The sequence below is a fragment of the Dama dama genome, chromosome 14, assembly GCF_033118175.1.
Source record: "Dama dama isolate Ldn47 chromosome 14, ASM3311817v1, whole genome shotgun sequence".
Taxonomy (NCBI): Eukaryota; Metazoa; Chordata; class Mammalia; order Artiodactyla; family Cervidae; genus Dama; species Dama dama.
In genome coordinates this window covers 65,849,961-65,869,411 of record NC_083694.1, presented here as the reverse complement: position 1 = coordinate 65,869,411, position 19,451 = coordinate 65,849,961, and the positions used below count along the sequence as shown (strand labels likewise).

Sequence of the window (19,451 nt, the reverse complement as noted above, 5' to 3'; positions counted from 1 at the left end):
AACTTTAGGTTTCATGGGGCTAGAAGTCATAGTTCCCAGAGAGAAGGAGGGATTCCCTGCTTTGGACCAGAGATGGTCTTCAACGTGGGTGGGCCTGACCTACTCACCTGATAATCATGTAGATTATCCAGTGATTCCCAGCAATGTTCAGTGATACCCAGTAATAGCCAATAATGTCAGGCAAGTCCCTGAGGAATCCGCATGTAACTGAATTTCCCTAGAGTAGAAGACTCTTGTGATTAATTTCTTGGGAGCTGTGAAGACAGCCCTAAAGGAGCATTAGAGACAGGCTTGCAGTCAGATATTCAGAAGTCAGAGTACACCTGGGTCCCTCTCCTTTCAGAGAACCTCCCACGAGCACACTTGGGAAAAGAAGATCAGGGCTTCCTCACAGGTTCATGAATGGGTTATACAGGTGTGCAGGGAGGGGATCTTGCTCCCTGAGTCTGAGGGCAGCTGGGTGGGGTCTGCGGCAGCCAGAGAGAACCTCCAGCAAAAAGCAGCCTCTTCCAGAGCTCCTCATTAGGTTTCCCTCATGAAAAACTCGACAAGCATCTGAATGGAAGAAGGGAGGGTATGGGAAGCCAGATGAGTCCTAGAAAGATCTTGTTTTGATGCTGCTGACTTATGCATGAATGGATCAATGTGTGAATTCTCTGGATTTTACTTAGATTTCCTTACATAATTCTCTATAGAACTGTATTGTTTCTCTTTTCCATGGCCAATTAAATTGGCCATCAGATCTTACTCTAAGGAAAAATTCACCTGAAAGAGTGTCACCTGGCTAAGTGATGAAACTTGAACAGAAGTGCTGAGTCAGTTTAGAGCTGGTCCTCACTCAGGCAGGCATTCTCCCTTGCTGGGGTGAAGGGCTATTGTGATATTGCCCAACAAATAAGAAAACATCTTCTTCTCTCTTATACTATTTGCCCTTGAGGTATAACTAACATACTTTTGAATCTTCCCAGGCATCTTTCTTCCCACCCACCCCCCTTGATGGTACCATATGCTTTCATCTTAGAAAGAAATGCTGGGTTTTTTTTTTTTTTCTTTCCCTTTGTTCACTGCAGGGCAGTGTCAGACAGTGCGTCTATCCAGGGAGTGAGATTCAAGGAGACTGTAGGGGAGAGGCATTGTTTCTGGCAGGAGGCCATGCTTGCTGAGCTTGTGGTCTACCTGGGTCCTCGTCATGGCCTTGGGCAGGCTACTTGACCTGGGCCTCAGAGGGATTCAGTCATTAATGTAGAGTGGCTGGTGGCATAGGGTGAGCTATTCTGATACCCAAAGAGAAAAGAAGCCTTGTGATTACCCAGAACGGATGCTGTGACAGGCTCACACGGAACTCCTCAACTCAGAATAGGGAGTTTCTCACTTCTTTGTGTGAGTTTTCTCTGGTGTTTGAGTCAGAAGCAAATACAGGCAAAGTTACACTGGTTCCACCAGTATTACCAGCATTGGCTCTGAGGACAAAACAGTGACTATTCCAGATTTTCACTTCAAAACCAGTGTGTCGACTGTTTGTCTTCCCGCTGCTGGGTGGCAGGGTGAGCAGGGAGCAGGATGCTAAAGGGTCTTTTGTGTTTATCACCTCTTGTTTTTTATGATAACTTTATGTGGTCTTTCCCAGCTCCTGAACTCGTACAGATCAGGACAAGGTCTCTTTGCTTCTACTTTTCTCCTTTATAACAGCAAGCAGATTCTCCTGAGACCGGAAACATTTGTTTTCTCAGCCCACTAACTCCAACTACAGTACATTTCCTCCTTATCATCACTATTTAGTCTGTAATTATTCCAGTCTACTAACTCCCACAGAGGTTGGGGATAGCCGTGGCTAAATTGCATAAATCACTGATTTTGGGTCCTTCATTGTCATTAATAAACGCAGGACATGGGAGTCCCTAGAGGTCCAGCTCCTCAAATTTGATGCACATCTATGTTTACCATCCAGGGACAGAAACAGAAGCTATTGGCAAGGACTTTGCCATGAAGATCAGAAGTTTCATTTAATCTATCATGATTGCAGGCTCTGTTTATTCTCTTGTCAAATGGCTAATGATAAGCTGATCTGACTAAGTTATGAGAACGACATCTAAAACAATGAAGAAGTGAAATTCTATTCAGGTACAAACCACCTCTTCCCAAAGTTATAGATTACCAGATCTCAAGTTACCCAGATGTTTGGCTTTACAGAGAATTGAAAGGAATCAACCTAAAACACAGTTGTTAAAAATAGCCCCTCCCATAATATTTTCATTTAACCTTACATATGAAAGCTGTTTCATTGGATGGTCAGTGAGCATCATCAATTGTTGGTGGCAGCAAAGGGGACAAGGCGACCTTTGGAGTTTTCCCTCAGTCTCAATTAGAAATCACACTGACCTGCAGAACTAAGCTCTGTATGATTAGATATGCATACGCATAAGTTCTAAAAGGAGTGCTCAATAGTCATCTTCATCATCAGCCAGTCAACACACAAATTGCATTAAAGCCCTGGATACATAGAACAAGGAAGTCAAGAGCTACACAATACCCTGGATGCTTTAAAAGCATTTATCCTGCAGGAAGCTATGTATTTTTCTTGTGAGTCTTAAGTGAACTCATTGGCTAGAAATCTAGTTGTTTCGGATATTAGGACATTGTGGCACACAATGGCAGGGGCCTGGGCTGTTGCTTGGCTTTGCATTGGTGATCCACAGTGGGAAGAAGGTAGCCTAGGGGAGCCCCTGTAGGGCTCCATGGAAATCATTTACATACGGTCTTTAGAAGTGTCCCTCTCTCACCAGCCCTTGGGGACAAGACAGATGGCAAACAGAGAAGGCTCAGGGAACCCCAACATCTGGCCAAGTGGTTCCACGCAAGGAAAGAAAGTTAAATCTCTTTGATTAGAGTAGGTTACACACTCCTTCAGGACCTCTATCCTCTCTGCTTCAGGAACAATGCTCTTAAAGTTTTAGAGAGATTTTTGAACCCATTCAAAACCCAAGAATAGCTATCTCAGTAGGAAGAACTTATTAACCAGAGATTTTTAAGTAAAGCAAGTCAGTATGAGAAGAGACTCTAGGAGGAAGAAATGGGATAAAGAGAAAAGAGAGAGAATAAATAAATAGTTCAAATAAGAGTTTGACTTTATTTCCCATCGTGTACTCTTCCTAAACCAAGATTTTTATACATTGCACCTATCAATATGAACCGGTTAAAAAATAAAGGAGAAGAGATCCTTAAATAAATAGTAAAGCTAATAGAGACCCAGAGACAGATCCTTCTCTCAAATGCACAGCTTGCTGCTCCACATATAGTATCTTGAAAAATCTTACTGCCTTCAAAGATACAGCCGTTGGCACCGAGCACCATGCCTCCAAGTTTAGAATGTGGACCTCCATATTTATGTTCCCCAGATGGTGGAATTTATAAATGCACCATGGGGTGCTATTGAAATTAATAATTTAATTCATTTCCGTGATTGTGCCGTGATTGCTAGTCATTATGGCAGTAGCAGATAGCAGAGTCTCTCAGTTCTGGGATGTAGCTGAAGGGTAATCTCAGTGAGAGTAATTCCTCTGTCATCCCATTTCAAATGCAGTCAGTCCCTTCTGAATGGGGAATAGCCAAAAGTTTCTGGAATGGAAATGAAGGCAGCATCAACCTAGTTAGATGAAAATGGCTTCAATTTATGCGATTTTAGAAGTTTGAAAGCAGTCCTCTAAGGACCAGTGAAATGATCTGTGATTGTTTAGCTTGGAGAAGGAACAGATATGAAGAGACCCCAAGCACTGTCTCCAAACACACAAATCTCTCACTTTCTGTCTGTGGACAATCTACATCCAAATGCTTGAGAATTAACTGCACTTTTACTTTCTATTCCCACTTGCCTGCTTAGCAAGGGAATATATTGGCAGCTGGACTACGTGACTTTTGAAGTCCCTTCCAGAGATTCTCAGAGATTCCCTGAGTCAACGGTGGGGTGGAGGGAATAGTGGAATAACAGCCCTGTATTTCCTCAAGGGAAGTCCTTACTTCTCTCAGCCTAATGATCTGGAAGCCTAAATGGGCAAGAGGGAAAATTATTGGGCACAGGCACACATAAATTTGGCCAATGTAAGCCCACTGGAATTTTGAACCCAGGAGGCTGTATGCAACTGCCTTGGATTTATAAAATACCTCTTTTTCTTTGAGAAACTTAAACCAATTTCCATATTCCCCTCATTATCCTCAAAGTTTTTGTTAATCACAGAAGTAAGGCCTGACCTCGAGATCCTCATTCAATAGCTAAAGGAAATAATCCCTCAAAACATGGGATATAGATTCTGCTACCTTAACTCCTCGCTTTGGCTTCATCCATTTGATTTGGCCTTTGGACGACTCTATTTCTGCCCAACTGTCAGAGCCTGGATGAGTAGGGGGGAAGAAAAAGCAGAATGATTTCTTACATCACTTCCACTGGCAATAACCCCGCAGGGGGCCCAAGCTCAGACTCTGCCCACCACTGCATCCAAGAGAAGGGAAGGGTCAGTTGGGAAACAGAAAGCAGATGAACACAGCTACTCCCAGCTCCCAAGAGGAGGACTGGAACCCAGCAACTCCATAAAGACCAGACCTCTCTTCTCCTTCACTTCACACTCCTGCCTCATGTGGGTCAAGGAGCTCTCAGGAGAGACCCAGGACACAGAAACATAACCACCTTTTTGTCCCAACCTGGTATCAAGGAAAACTTCAAAAAGACTTTGGGTTTGGGAAAATGGCAACAAAAATTTGCCCTATAGTTATTGCTTTTCAGGAACTACCCAGTAAATGTCTCTGAGGAGCTAAGTACATGGCGACTACAAGCAGGATATCCTAGAAATTGTTCTGAGAGACAGTGGTGAGCATTGCACGCTACATGTCCAGGACTCCTTCTTTATCTCCCTAAGGGTCTCACCTCTTGCTTTCCTGACAGTTTGTACCTCTTCACTAGTACTTCTCACACTCTGCTTAGACTGCAGGCTCTGAGAAAGTGTGCGCTGTGTGGCTCCATAGCTGCCCCCATGACACCAGCCCCGGGATTTCACATAGGGGAACGCTGGGAGATGTTACTGAATCACGTTCATCTGATTAGTGAAAACAGTAGGCTCCACTGAAGGGCAGGTGGTGAAATTTGCTCTGTAGTAAATTCTCTACATAGCAAACTCTGTTCCAAGAGCACATTCATAAGTCTAATTTGTTCATAAGTCCAACAAAATTAGCGTAGGTACCCAACTAATGCAATTAGCTATATAGGACTGGACTGTAATAGGTTTATAACACTTTTCACACGAATAATACATAAAAAACAAACACAAAAATTAAAGGAAACTTTTAACCTTACAGTACAGTACCTTGAAAAGTACAGTAGTCCAGTATAACAGCTAGCATACGGGGCAAGAAGAGTTACTGACCGGAGGAGAGAGAGGAGGTGGGAGACGGTAGAGCTGAAGAAGAATCAGCAATAGGAGATGGAGGGCAAGCTGCAGTTTCACTCATGCCTGACGTTGATGAGGACAGGTTCTCATCCTGGAAAGTTCACAACTTGAAGATTCACAGGCAGGGGACTTACTTTTTTTTTTTTTTTTTCGGTCATGAAAAGAAGAGGTAAGGAGAACCCAAACTCCTGAAGTATACTGCACCTTAACTATGTGTCGGAAGAGAACGAAGTTAAGGCGGCGTTCTGAGAAACACGGGATCCGCGCTCCTTAGCCACACCGAGGCCACGGGGGCGGGGGTGGAGATCTGCAGCCACTGGCTTCGTCTTCTCTTCCCGCCGCTCTCAGGCAGTTGTTGTTGTGGCCGCTGACAGTGACACTTCACGGGTCGTTACTTACTCTTGAAAACGCCTTCCAGTGACCTGGCAAAAGTACGTAGAAGACAGACCCTTGGACTAAAAGTCAAGTGAACCAGGTCCTAATTCCAGCACTTTCCCCAACCTGCCGTGTGAACTTGGGCAAATCTTGAGTTGACCTTGTTTTCAGTTTCCTCGTTGAGAGTGCCATCATGGAAGGAGAGTGGGCTTGGGGGTTAAACGACCATGAGTTTATAAACACCACAGCTTGCTTTTATAAGTTATGTGACTAAGCAAGTTAATTCACTCTTAGTCTCTAGTTCTTCACTTCTAACACGAGGCTAGCATATCCTGATGTAAAACCTTAAGGGCTTCCTTACATATCCTAATGTAAAACTTTAAGGGCTTCCCTCATAGCTCAGTTGGTAAAGAATCTATCTGTAATGCAGGAGACCTTGATTCAATTCCTGGGTCAGGAAGATCCCCTGGAGAAGGGATAGGCTACCCACTCCAGTATTCTTGGGCTTCCCTGGTGGCTCAGCTGGTAAAGAATCCGCCTGCAATGCGGGAGATCTGGGTTCGATCTCTGGGTTGGGAAGATTCCCTGGAGAAGGGAAAGGCTACCCACTCCAGCATTCTGGCCTGGAGAATTCCATGGACTGTATAGGCCATGGGGTTGCAAAGAGTTGGACATGACTGAGCGACTTTCACTTTCAGAGAAGAGCTTTAAATGAGCTTAAACACGTAAAACACTTAGCCAAATACCTTCATAAACTAGGCATCCATATATGTTATTTGCTTTTCTATAAAATCAGTGTTATAGGCTGAATGTTTATATCCCCTGCAAAAATCATACATTGAAATCTAATGCCCAATGTGATGGCATTTGGAGGCGGAGCTCTGGGAGGTAATTAGGTCACAAGAGTGGAGGATTCACGAATGGAGTTAGTGCCCTTATACAAGAGGCTCCAGAGAGTTCCCTCACTCCTTCCACCCTATGAGGATACACTGAGAAGTCAGCCCTCTGCAACTTGGAAGAAAACTTCACCAGAACCCAACCATGCTGGCACACTGACCTTGGACTTCCAGCTTCCAGAATCTTGAGCAAAATAAGTTTCCACTGTTTGTAAGCCACCAGGTCTGGGCAGTTTTGTTATAGCAGAATAAGACAATGGGGTTTCACCTCTTCCTTGTCAAGTTGCTCTAAGGATCAACCTGGATTATAAACAATAAAGTTCCTGAAAACTGAAAAACACCTTGCATTTGTATTCACATGGGAACGAGAGAAGCAGAACATAAACAATGGGTTGGTGAGGAAGTTTCATCTCTCATGGAAAAACCCAAATAAAACTTTCTGGCCGACCCAATATCTAGTTACTATTGTATTATGCTCCAATATCCAAAGAAAAGTATCTAGTGTTTTCAAAGTATTTTTGAAACAAATTTTAAGAAGGAAAACAACATGAATTGTTTTTTATCATAAGAAGCCATTTGTAGGGGTATGTAGCGAGAGGAAATGAAACCCCAAGTGTGATAAGATGTGGAATGATGACAGAAGTGGCTCTAATTCACACCTCAATCCTGGCTCACCTGTAAAGTGAGTTCCAATCCAAACTAAACGTGTCAGAACAGGGAGATTGGTCCAATTCCAGTCAATCTTGAGTGCTTCATGCTCACTGAAGACCTTGTGAAGATGGGTAATGGCTAGAGGTCTTTTTTATAAACTCCTGCTGAGTGTGCCAGGCATCTAAAAACACCGTGGCCACTCTACTTCAGTCGCACAACTCTTTCCAAACTCTGATGCAGGGAGCACTTTTCCACAGAATGTTTATAGTGCTCTGGAGTCAACTATGTTTAGGAAAATCTTTACCCCTGTCTCAGATATTCATAGCACATATTGGTAGAGTAAAGCTTCTGAGAGGTCTTGCAGAATGAAGCACACTTGTTTAACTCAGAATTTCCCAAACTAATTAGACCATAAGACTTTCCCCCTTTCCTCTACAAAGTCACAGTTCATAGCTGCTAGAACAATGTTCCGTGTAAACACAAATAAAAGGAGAGATCTGTGCCCCCACCATGGACCCCACTCTGCTATACCATGGCCTCAGACAGTCTGCCACAGAGGAAGGTTGGTGAGAAACAGCTTCAGGGCCTTTGCTGGAAAACTGTGCATATTCTCCCAACAGTGTTACGGAAACAGGATGTCACTTGGAGGAGCAGAGGTTATAGATGTATATTTCAATATAGCAAATATCACCACGACATGGCCACTGCAGAGGGTCTTGGGCAAGGGACACATATGTAGCTCCATCCAGTGCCAGAGAACATTTCATTCTCAGATGGAGACACGAGCAAAGAGGGATACAGAGAGGGAGAAAACTGAGGCACTGCCCTCATTCCGGAATGTTACGGCAAATGCACTGAAAGTCAACCCACACCCCCTGCTCTCCCGCCCCTGCTCAAAACTGTTTCAGATCCAAACAGTAGAGCTCAACATAGCATTGAGAGAAATCTGGCATCTTAAAGGTGGTTATACAGTTTTCTAAATTCACTCTCTGAACATGGTTCTAGCAAAAGTTTAATCAAGTAGTAAAAAATCATATGGGATAATAGGACACAGGTTTCACATCCATTTTTCCCAGCACACACACACACACACACACACACACACACACACACACTTGTTCTTCTATTTATTTTCCTCCACTATTCAGATTCATTGGCATCATCCTTTCCTCCCAGCGATGATCTACTCCATTGTCTTCTTGCCACACAATCCAATTCAAGACAATTGTTTCTTATCCACAGTGTGCCAGGCACTGACTTAGAGTCATCCGTTCTCGGGGTCATCTTGGAGCAGAGTCATCTTGGACTCTGCCCTCTCATGCACAGTATTTAACTGATCACAAAATGCCATCGTTTCTACCTCTGAAATATCACCCCAGCATTACCAGCTCTACTTCCTTACTGTCCTCCCACACTCCTTCTTCAGGTCTTCATAATTTCTCACCCAGAAAAATGCAGTCACCTGATGTACCTTCCTGCCTCCAGCACCATCCCCTTCCACACTCAGGCAGCCAAAGATCTGATCATGAACTAATGATGCTCTGCATTATCTACAGAACATGGCCCCAACATTAGACAGCAACATGAAGAGCCCTTCACAGTCTGGCCCCTCATTATCTTTATGAACCAAGTTTTTCAGAGCACCTGTCATTTCCCTTACCTGCATCATATATCACCCAGCAACAATTGAGTCTCATTCATTATTCTTAGTATATAATGCTAGGTCTGGCACAAAGCAGGTGCTTAGCAAATGTATGTCAAATGATATGTGGCATAGATGTATGGATGAAAAAGTAAATGTGTTAGTTTCCTACTGCAGCTGTAAAAAGTTACCACAAATTTAGTGGTGTGAAACAACACTGGGTTATTATATTTTAGCTCTAGAAGTCAGAAGTCTTAAAATGGGTCAACAGGTTGCATTCCTTCTGGGGGTTCCAAGGAAGAACCCGTTTCCGTGTCTCTTCCAGCTCCCAGAGGCCACCTGCGTTCCTGGACTTGCAGCCCCTTCCTCTCTCTTCACATCACTCTAAACTCTGCTTGCTGCTGCGGCTAAGTCTCTGTGCGACCCCTGTGGACTGTAGCCCACCAGCCTCCTCTGTGCATGGGATTCTCCAGGCAAGAATACTGGAGTGGGTCGCCATTTCCTTCTCCAAAACTCTGCGTCTATCATCCTATATCCTTCTTCTCTCTAGATCTCTGACTATAACACTCCTGCATCCTTCTTATAAAGACCTTTGTGATTATATCATAAAGCCTCTCTGGATAATCATAATAATCTCCCCATCTCCAATGCTACAATTCAATCAAATGCAAAGTTTCTTTTACCATGTAAGGTAATGATATTCATCAGTTTTGGAGATGAGGATGTGATTGTCTTGGGGTGGGAGGCATTATTCAGCTTTCCACACTGAATCAATAGATTAAAAAAAACAAACAAATGAGGAGTATCATAGTAGTATAAGCTGCCAGGGAAAGTTATACAAAGGGAAGTCTAAACTCTGCCTAGAAATCAAGGAAAAGCTTTAGCGAGTGAATGGTGCTTGAATTGAGTTTGAAACATACACAGGAGTTTTAAAGGGACAAAGGAAGGTAGCCCTTCCAAGTGGAGAAAGCAGCATAACCAAAAGCATGGGGACAGGGGCTGGGGCCTGATCTGATAGAAGCATAGGTTTAAAGCTCAGAGGACAGTGAAAGGGAGAGTGGACTGGAGGGGAAGGTCTTACATGCCACACTAAAGGATTTTGGAATTTAATCTGAGATAAGTGTGAAATCACTTGGGAAGCAAGTGGGGATATGACGCAATTATGTTCCAGAAGAGCACTATCCAATAGAACTTTCTGCAATTAGCAAATACTCTGTATCTACACTCTTCAATGGGCCACCATGAGCCACACGGACTGCTTGGCACCTAAAACGTAGCAGGGTAACTGAGGAGCTAAATTTTTCAATTTTATTTAACTTTAATTTATTTTAATGTAAATTGCTCTACAAGGCTAGTGGCTGCCATATTGAATGACACTGTTCTGGGACGATCATCTGGAGGATGGATTGAAGGTGAGTTGTAGATAATTTATGGGAAACTAAGGGCAGGGAACCCAGGAGGCACCTGCCCAGATGATACGTGAGCACTACCTGAACTCAAACCCAGGCAGCAGTGATGACAGTTGGTAGAGAGATTAGAAAGGGTTGCCGTACTAAGAGGATTTGATTGATTGAACATAGGTAAGTCAAGTCTAGGATGAATCTCAATTTCTTACTTGGGTGGCTGGATGGTGATATTCACCAAGCAAAAGGAGCAGAGTTTAAAAGTTAAGATGATAATTTTAATTTAAGGTCACTATTAAATGGAGACATTCTAAAATGAATGTTGAGAGCTCATGAGGGGCAGATTTGGGCTAAAGGTATTGCTTTGAATACTATCAACACACAGGTGAGGGCTGAACCCCTGGGTGTGATGGTTTTGCTCAAGAGGAGCAAATAGCCTAGAAAAGCTGAGGGCATAAGACAGACCCTCAGGGAGGACCAGCATGGGCTGAGAAGAATGGATTCACGAGCTCTAAGGAAAACTAGGAGAAAGAGGGGCTTGGACTCTGAAGGAGGAAGAAGTCAAGAAGGAAATGATGGAGTTTTCTTATAGAAGTCAGGTGACAGAAAAGTTGTCAGGGGATTTGAGACCGGTAACTTAGCAAGAGCAGTTCCACCAGAGTGCGGATGGGAGTTGAAGGGCAATTGGAAGCTGGAGGAGTCATGAATTAATTGTGAGGAAAAAGGCAGGGGCCTCCTTGTAGACCATAAGCATTAACTCTTGTCTCAATGAGCTTGCTGAGAGAAAAAGAGAAGTAAAGGGGATACAAAGGAAAAGATGGGTGAGATTGGCTCCCACTACATGCAGAAGACACACAGCCTAAAGCTTGAGGGACGCTAACAACCCTGGAGAGGAAAAAAGGGGTGGGGAACACTGCCAGCTGCCCCAACCAAGCAGTCTGTGCTTCAGTTCTCCATGTGATAAAAGCAAGCAAAACACAGATGTGTAGACTGCGTTTTAAAAATCCCATTTGAAAAAATAATTATATGTGCATAACTAGTGCAGTCCCATGTAAAATATAAGGCATAACATAGATTTTGATCAGTGTGCTTTCCCTTTCAGGCCACTTTTGTTCCACAAATTTAATTAAAGAGCATCTGGTATCTTCTGTCTAAACCTCTGACACATCAGAGAATGTGTCTCTGATAGAGCAAGGCCTCTGCATCTCAGAGAATATGCTCCTTGCCATTTGAGGTGCTATAGTCTGAATGACCTTCTTTCCAGAGGCTCCAGAGGAGACTTTATGGGAGCAAAGTGCCAAAAGTGTAAGATCACACTCAACTTGCCCCTCAGGTTCCCCCACTGATCCACTACTGCTACCCTCCACACACACTCACACACACGCACACACACATTCACACACACACACACACACACATACAGATGCAACTGTTTTACATAAGGATAGCAGTCTTAGTGGGTTCTGGCTACGAAAAATACCATAGATGGGGTGACTTACGGATGACAGCAATTGAGTTCTCCCGGTTCTGGCGGCTGGCTGGCCTCCTGATTCAGACATGGCTGTCCTCTGCACGTACACGGCAGAAGGGTCTCTCTGGAGCCTCCTTGACAAGGGCACGAATCCCTTCGACGGGGCTCTGTCCTCATGACGAATCACCTCCCAAAGGTTTCACTTCAAACACCATCACGTTAGGCCTTAGGTTTCAACATGTGAATGGGAAGGGGTGGCGAGGGAGAGGAATACAAGCATCAGGTCACAGCAATGGGATGACACTCTTCTGACCTGGGCGCTCACCCACCTTCCCTCTGACGGCCAGGGATGAGGGATGTCTCTGAGAAGTGGCCTCAGACTTCCCTGGTGGCTCAGTGGTAAAGAATCCGCCCGCCAGTGCGGGAGACTTGGGTCTGATGCCTGATGCGGGAAGATCCCACATGCTGTGGAACAACTAGGCCTGGAAGCCACAACTATTGAGCCTGCGCTCTGGAGCCCGGGAGCCGCAACTACGGAAGCCCGCGCGCCCTGGAGCCTGTGCTCTGCGACACGTGGAGCCACCGCAATGAGAGGCCCGCGCACCGCACCTAGAGAGGGGCTCCCGCTCGCCACAGCTAGAGAAAAGCCTATGCAGCCATGAAGACCCAGCACAGTCAAGAAATAATAATAATAATAGTGGCCTCAGCAGAGTCACGGGAACTGATAGGAAGAAAAAATCAGGGAGAAAGAGAAGATGGAAATGCAGAAAATGCAGAGGTCCCTGCAGGAAGGAGACGGAAAGTGATGCTCATGACACTTGAGGGGAAAGGTGAGGAGGAGACTGCAGAAAAGACCAATGCAACTGTGGGCTGCTGCGCCCTGAAACCTTCTCATATCCCCACATCATCGGCCTGTGCATGCTCAATCATTCCGTTGAGTCAGACTCTTTGTGACACCATGGACTGTAGCCCACCAGGCTTCTCTGTCCATGGGATTCTCCACACAAGAATACTGGAGAGGGTTGCCATTTCCTTCTCCAGAGGATCTTCCCGACCCAGGGATTGAACTCAGGTCTCCAGCATTGCAAGTGGATTCTTTATCACTAAGCCAGCAGGTTTAATTATCATCAGGCCATAGTCCCAGTCAAATGCTGGGGTTGAAAATCTGTTTGGTGCTAATGGAACTCTAGTGGGAGATTTCTATCGTGGCACTCCAAATGGTGCCTGCCTTAGTTCAGTTCCATCACTCAGTCATGTGCGACTCTTTGCAACCCCATGAACTACAGCACACCAGGCCTCCCTGTCCATCACTAACTTCTGGAGCTTGCTCAAACTCATATCCATTGAGTTGGTGATGCCATCCATCTCATCCTCTGTCACCCCCTTCTCCTCCTGCCTTCAATCTTTCCCAGCATCAGGGTCTTTTCCAATGAGTCATTCCTTTGCATCAGGTGGCCAAAGTATTGGAGCTTCAGCTTCAGCATCAGTCCTTCCAGTGAATATTCAGGACTGACTTCCTTTAGGATGGACTGATTGGATCTCCTTGCAGTTCAAGGGACTCTCAAGAGTCTTCTCCAACACCACAGTTCAAAAGCACCAATGTGCCTGGCCAGGTGCCTGCTTGGCCCTATCTACTTATTAACACCTGTTGGTCAACTCTGAAAGAAAAGACAGAGGACCTTGCAAATGGCATAGCCAATGTGTCTTCCTGAGTCTCCAAAGGAGGGAGAACTTGCAAAACAGCTCAGATCTTTTTCTACAAAAAGTATGCCAATAAACAAGAGAAAGAAGAAACTTCGAGCTGGCAGAGAAATTTCAGGTTACTTATATTCAGATAAGGAATATGTGGCTCAGAGATGCATTATTAATGAATGGCCCAAAGAAATAAAACAGAGACCAGGTCTCCCGACTCCCACCTCACTCCCTTTCCACCTTCTTGGAGGTTTTCAGATTGGGTTCCCCAGAGGCAGCCTGGAGAAAATTGTGGAAGAAAGCCCGGTCCAGTGAGCAGACTCTGATTACCCAATCCCTTCAACCACATTCAGTCATTCCTTGTTGTCTCCCCTATAAACACACACACACACACACACATACACACACAACTTCTGCACAATACTTCACTTGAAGCAAATTTCTGTCCCTAAAACTAAGTTTAAAAAATACTGCCTTATACCGTATTTCGATTTATCTATGCTTTACGTACAGCAAGAAACTAAGCCTTGTTTTAAAGACTTATTGCCAAACACAGAAGGCTTTTTTTTTCAGTATGAACATGATATGGAACTGATGAGGGTGAGTGGAAAGTGAATTCATGCAGCAAGATTCACATGTTGCAGGCACACCATTCACGGAAGTGTTTAACAGTAGTTCTCAAACTTTTTTGTACTTCGAAATCACCTGGAGAGCTTGTTAAAGTGCACATCTCAGGCTCTACACCAGCATTTCTGATGCAGAAAGGAGGGAGTGGAGACCAAGAATTTTCAACAGGTTTCTAGATGCTGGTCAATGAGACCACATTTTGTAGAACACAGACGCTAAAGAGGAGCCGCTTCTAGAGGAGGTGCTCACTTCCAACTGATGCTTCCAAGTGAATTTCCAGTGTACATCAAGAACTTCTTTCTGAGGTAGTATTAATTCAATTGACGAAAATAATGTCTGAGACTTTTTAAGATACGGAAAAATGCTTATGTTACAGTGTTGAATGAAAAAGAATATGATTTCAATGAGAAAAGAGAATAGGAAAGAAACTGAAATGTGCTAATTAATTTCCTTTCTGCACAAAGCAGACTTTATTTGATCTCTAGACATTATGTAGATATGGTAGTTGGTGGTTGGTGTGGGAATAAATGCTTATATCTATATGTGTATCAGAGCTACTCATCCATTTAAAAACTATTCATAAACATTGGGGTCTGAGGTGGAAATAAATTTCTATTTATATGCATATGAGTGTCATATGCACTCATTCCTTCCACAAATATTTATAAATGCCTACCAGATGCCAGGCACCGTGCCAGGCACTGGGGAAAAGACACATGTTCATTGCCTGCAGTCCTGTGAAAGAAACAGGAAGTGAGATAAGAGCTAATCGAAGTTTATGGAAAATTCTATGAAGGGGGAACCATTTGGTTTGACAGATACTGAGGTCCATTTTGGACAATTTAAGTTTGGGTTTATGGAATATCCAGGGAGAGAGATCAAGTAGAAAGCTGGAACATGCAGAGCTCATGAGGGAAACCTAGGTTGGAGGTGTAGATCTCTGTCAAATTACAGGCATAAATGATCTCTCTGTGACTATGAGTGAAGTATGAGGAAAAGAATACCATCTAGATGAGGAGGAACCAGTAAAGAAGACTGAGAGGTTCACTGTGGGCTAATGGAAAGGGAGTAAAGACAAAACATAAAATTAAGGATATATTAATATTCCTTTTATTAAACAACAGTGATTTGTTTGCTTGAAATCAGATTCTTTTAGTAATTTGGTCAGCATACCTTGCAGGAAAGAGATGATATGCTGAATTACTCATAATATGTCCTATACTTCCTGGTGAAATCAAACCTTATATTTTCATATAAGTTATGGTGTCTTACTTAAGTAAAGAAAAGATTGTCCTCACAAACATAATGCTAGAACCCTAATTAACAACCTTTCTAGGGACTTCCCTGGTGGTCTAGGGGCTAGGACATGGTACTTTCACTGCTATGGGCCCAAGTTTGATCCCTGGTTGGGGAACTAAGAATCCATAAGCTGTACAACGTGCCAAACATAATAACGATAATTTTTTTAACGGTTTTCTCCTTAAGGCCATTAGCTTTTGCTCATTTAGTCATGTTTGTTGTTGTTTAGTCACCAAGCTGTGCCCGACTCTGCAATCCCATGGGCTGCAGCATGCCAGGCTTCTCTGTCCTTCACTATTTCCCAGAGTTTGCTCAGATTCATGTCGATTGAGTTGGTGATGTTATCTAACCATGTTATCCTCTGCATACACACATAGTATTGGTCACATGCAAAAACAAGTCAATTTTCATCAGTCTAAGGAGCTAATGGATCTGTAATGTAATCTCACAGATGCACACGTGGACACATACATGCACGTCACACACATAAACACAATCTTTTCCCTACTTCCTACGACCTCATCTCTCTTTGTGTGTTTAAAGATACATATGCAACGCTGAGAAGGTCACATCTCTAGTTATAGTTGTTATGAGATTTTAAAATTTTACGTAAAAATCGTTCCTCCATCTGTGGTGTTTTGTGTTTTAGTCACTCAGTCATGTCTTGGCGACCCCATGGACTGTAGCCCACCAGGTTCCTCTGTCCATGGAATTCTCCAGGCAAGAATACTGGAGTGGGTTGCCATTCCCTTCTCCAGGAGATCTTCTGGACCCAGGAATCTAACCGGGGTCTCCTCACTGCGAGCAGATTCTTTACTGTCTGAGCCACTAGGGAAGCTAGGTTAATATTCAATTCAATGTACATTTAATAAGCTCTTTTGTTCATGTTGATACAATAGAAGGTTAGGTCACTATTTCTATACTCATTGAACTTACTGAACAGTAAGTAGCCTTTTTGACAAAAGAAAGTTGGCTCTCTAGTTATTTATATATGTTAAAGTATATATGTATATTTAAAATGAATAGATGATGTTGTCTTTATTTTGTGATATATATGGCTTCCGGATTATCAGGATTATCATTCTGGTCAACATATACAACATGTATATGTTGCACATGTGAGATATTCTATGCATAAGAATTTAAGATTCTCAATATTTGAAACAATGAAACAACACAAGGAGCTGTTGAAGGTGATGAACCTGTTCTGTATTTTTAACGGAAATTTTTATTGTGGTAAAAGTCACATAATATAAAAACACAATATTTTAACCATATTTAACTACATATTTAAGTGGTACTAAGTACGTCCACATTGCTTGGCAACTCTCACCATCACCCACCTCTTGAATTCACCTTTCTGAACTGGAACCCTGTCCCCACTAAATGCAAACTCCCCTCCCCTGCCCCCCAACTCTGACCACCTCCACCCCACCACCCGAGTATCTACCAATGTACTTTAAACTCTATGAATTTGACTATCCTAGATATTTTGTATAAGTATCTTGATTGTGGCAATGCTTACCCAATTCTGCATTTGTCAAAACTACAGAACTCTACACCCCCAAATTTACTATGTGTAAATTTTAAAATAAACTTTAGAAATTTAAATGCTGAATCTGTAATAGTTGCTACTTCAAAGGATATGGTTTCCAATAAATTCAACTTGTCATTTTATGGCCAAACCACTAGCACACACACTCACTTCTCTTTATAGAACTTCCACAGAAAGTTTTTACTTGCTTGTAATCTTACTCCAGGGAAGTTCAATCGACTTTCCCAAGATACAATGGAAGGTGGCTGTTTGGCCCTTTTCATCTTTGGTGCCTCAAATTTCTACTTGTTCATTAAGAGAATTCTCCAGAGGCAAATGTATGGCAGCACTTTGAGAACAATATTCACACCCACTGCTGAAGGGGGAGAAGGGAGAGATCAAAGTTCAACTCTGGGAAACAATTTAGTACCCACATGCGTTACTTACTAAGTAACCAATGGAGCAAGTACTGGGAAAGAAGCAATTAAAAAGGGTGACAAATATGGCCCAGGGTATATGGGGATTAAGACTTGTGCTCAGGTCTCCCACTCCCGCTTCTGTACACACCGGACTTCAAGTACACGTCTCTTCATCCACTCTGTTACCTCATGGCCATTACTTGCGGGTGAAGGATGCTGGTGTTCACAGAACAGAGCGCTGATGCATTTTTTCCTGCCATTGTATGTAACATGTTTTCTAATTCTTTTGCTCTATTCAGCATTTGACCCCAACGATAGGGGATTATGGTATTAACTCTCTACCCAGCACACATTCTTTACAGACTCTCACTAAATACTGTAAGCCTGCTGCAGAGAGGAATAAAAGTGAAAGCATACCGTCTGGTCTTAAGCTGAGCACCCAGAGGGTCGTGATCCAATTGGAAGGGAAGCAGAATTTTTAAAAAGAAAGAGGTTTGACCAAATTTTAATCCTTGTCATTTTCATTTCTCTTACCCTGTGGATTTGGGTGATTTTATTTACACTGTCAGCTTGAGCCTAGGGATTGGAAATCAGGCTTTTATGGAGATTATTAAAAGTACATAGAGTACACTAAAGGTTGGGCTAACTGATATATGCTGCTAAAAATATGAATGTGAATGCCCTGGTATTAGATGCCACTGGCGTACATTTCATCCTCCTTAGAAGGTTATTCTTGGGAGCTGGACCTGCTGCGACGGTAATGAGATGCAGGCTGTCAGGATATTTCTAATAGGTAGCGAATGACCATGGATGGGGATGAATTAGCATTACTCAGATGAGAAGGTAGCTCTTTATACCAGTAATTCCAATGCAAAGCAATTTCACCACCCTTCTCCTAAAAGAGAGGGTACTGAAAATTGGGGGCGGGGGTGGAGGGAGGAGGCCAGGGCTAAAGCTTCAAGGCTTATTGATGGCTTGGATGGGCTGCGATGTCCTCCAGGCCTCTAGGCTGGGTCTTGTTGGCCTGAGCCTCTTCACTCTCCAGATGCCTGAGTAGTGACTTGGTTAGGTACTGTCAGATAGTCCTAGGTGACAAAGAGAAAGCTCTAGACCTCAGTCACAGTCTTTTATGATCTCAGCAGATAAAAATGAAGTGATTTACCCAATCTCGAAATACTAGGAGCAGTCACGCTTTGACGAATCAGGTTTAGGATCTCAAAGATATGGAGATACCACGTTATAAAGTAGCTGACTATGCAGGACTTGTGTCCTTGCGAGGTTATAGATTATGATAATCTTAATAGGCTTAAGAGGGTTTTAAAGAGATTCCTGGATCATAGTTCTATACTGGACCACCGTGAGAAAATGGGTATTTTAGGGACTTATTTCCAGTTATGAGTGCCAGTAGTATCCCCATGCCTGCTGCATGGCCTCGTTGGGTATCACCGATAGGTCAAGAGTCATTGCTGTCCTGAAGTTTCAAGTGCAATCCACACCCGGAAATGGGGAGGAAGACATACAGCTGGAAACAACTGACCACGTGTTCATTTAACCTGGTGCTCTCATATTCCAAGACCTGGGCAACGATGTTCAGCTATGGACTGAGCTTTATATAGCTTTGTCATGTCCTAGATGCCTATGTATAAAAATGTACTATTCTGCCACAGAAAGATATGCTAAGCCCCAGTGTGCTATCCAGGCCACAGAAAAAGGACCACCCTAAAAAGTGGACCTTCAATGCCTTCACTGATGGAAACCTTAGCTCTGAACCACTTGTCCCAATTCACTTACATGCTACATCCTGACTTGTTCCTATCTATCAGAACAATCCTAAAAAAGGACTTTTTGAACCAAATGTGATGAAGATGATGGGGCAGGAGGATGATTTCACTCCTTTCAAGAAAAATAAAGAGCTTTCCCAACTTAATGAACTAGTCTTCAGTTTAGAATAGTGTATTGGTCAAGGTAATCAATGAAGCTTCTATAAAACACAGTTTCCAAATATAA

General features: G+C 43.3%; 1 pseudogene; it reads right to left on the bottom strand.

The window, feature by feature from the left end:
- Positions 1–12,050, bottom strand: part of LOC133068891 (charged multivesicular body protein 3-like) — a 35,448-nt pseudogene extending 23,398 nt beyond the window's left edge.
- Positions 12,051–19,451: the final 7,401 nt, after the last annotated feature.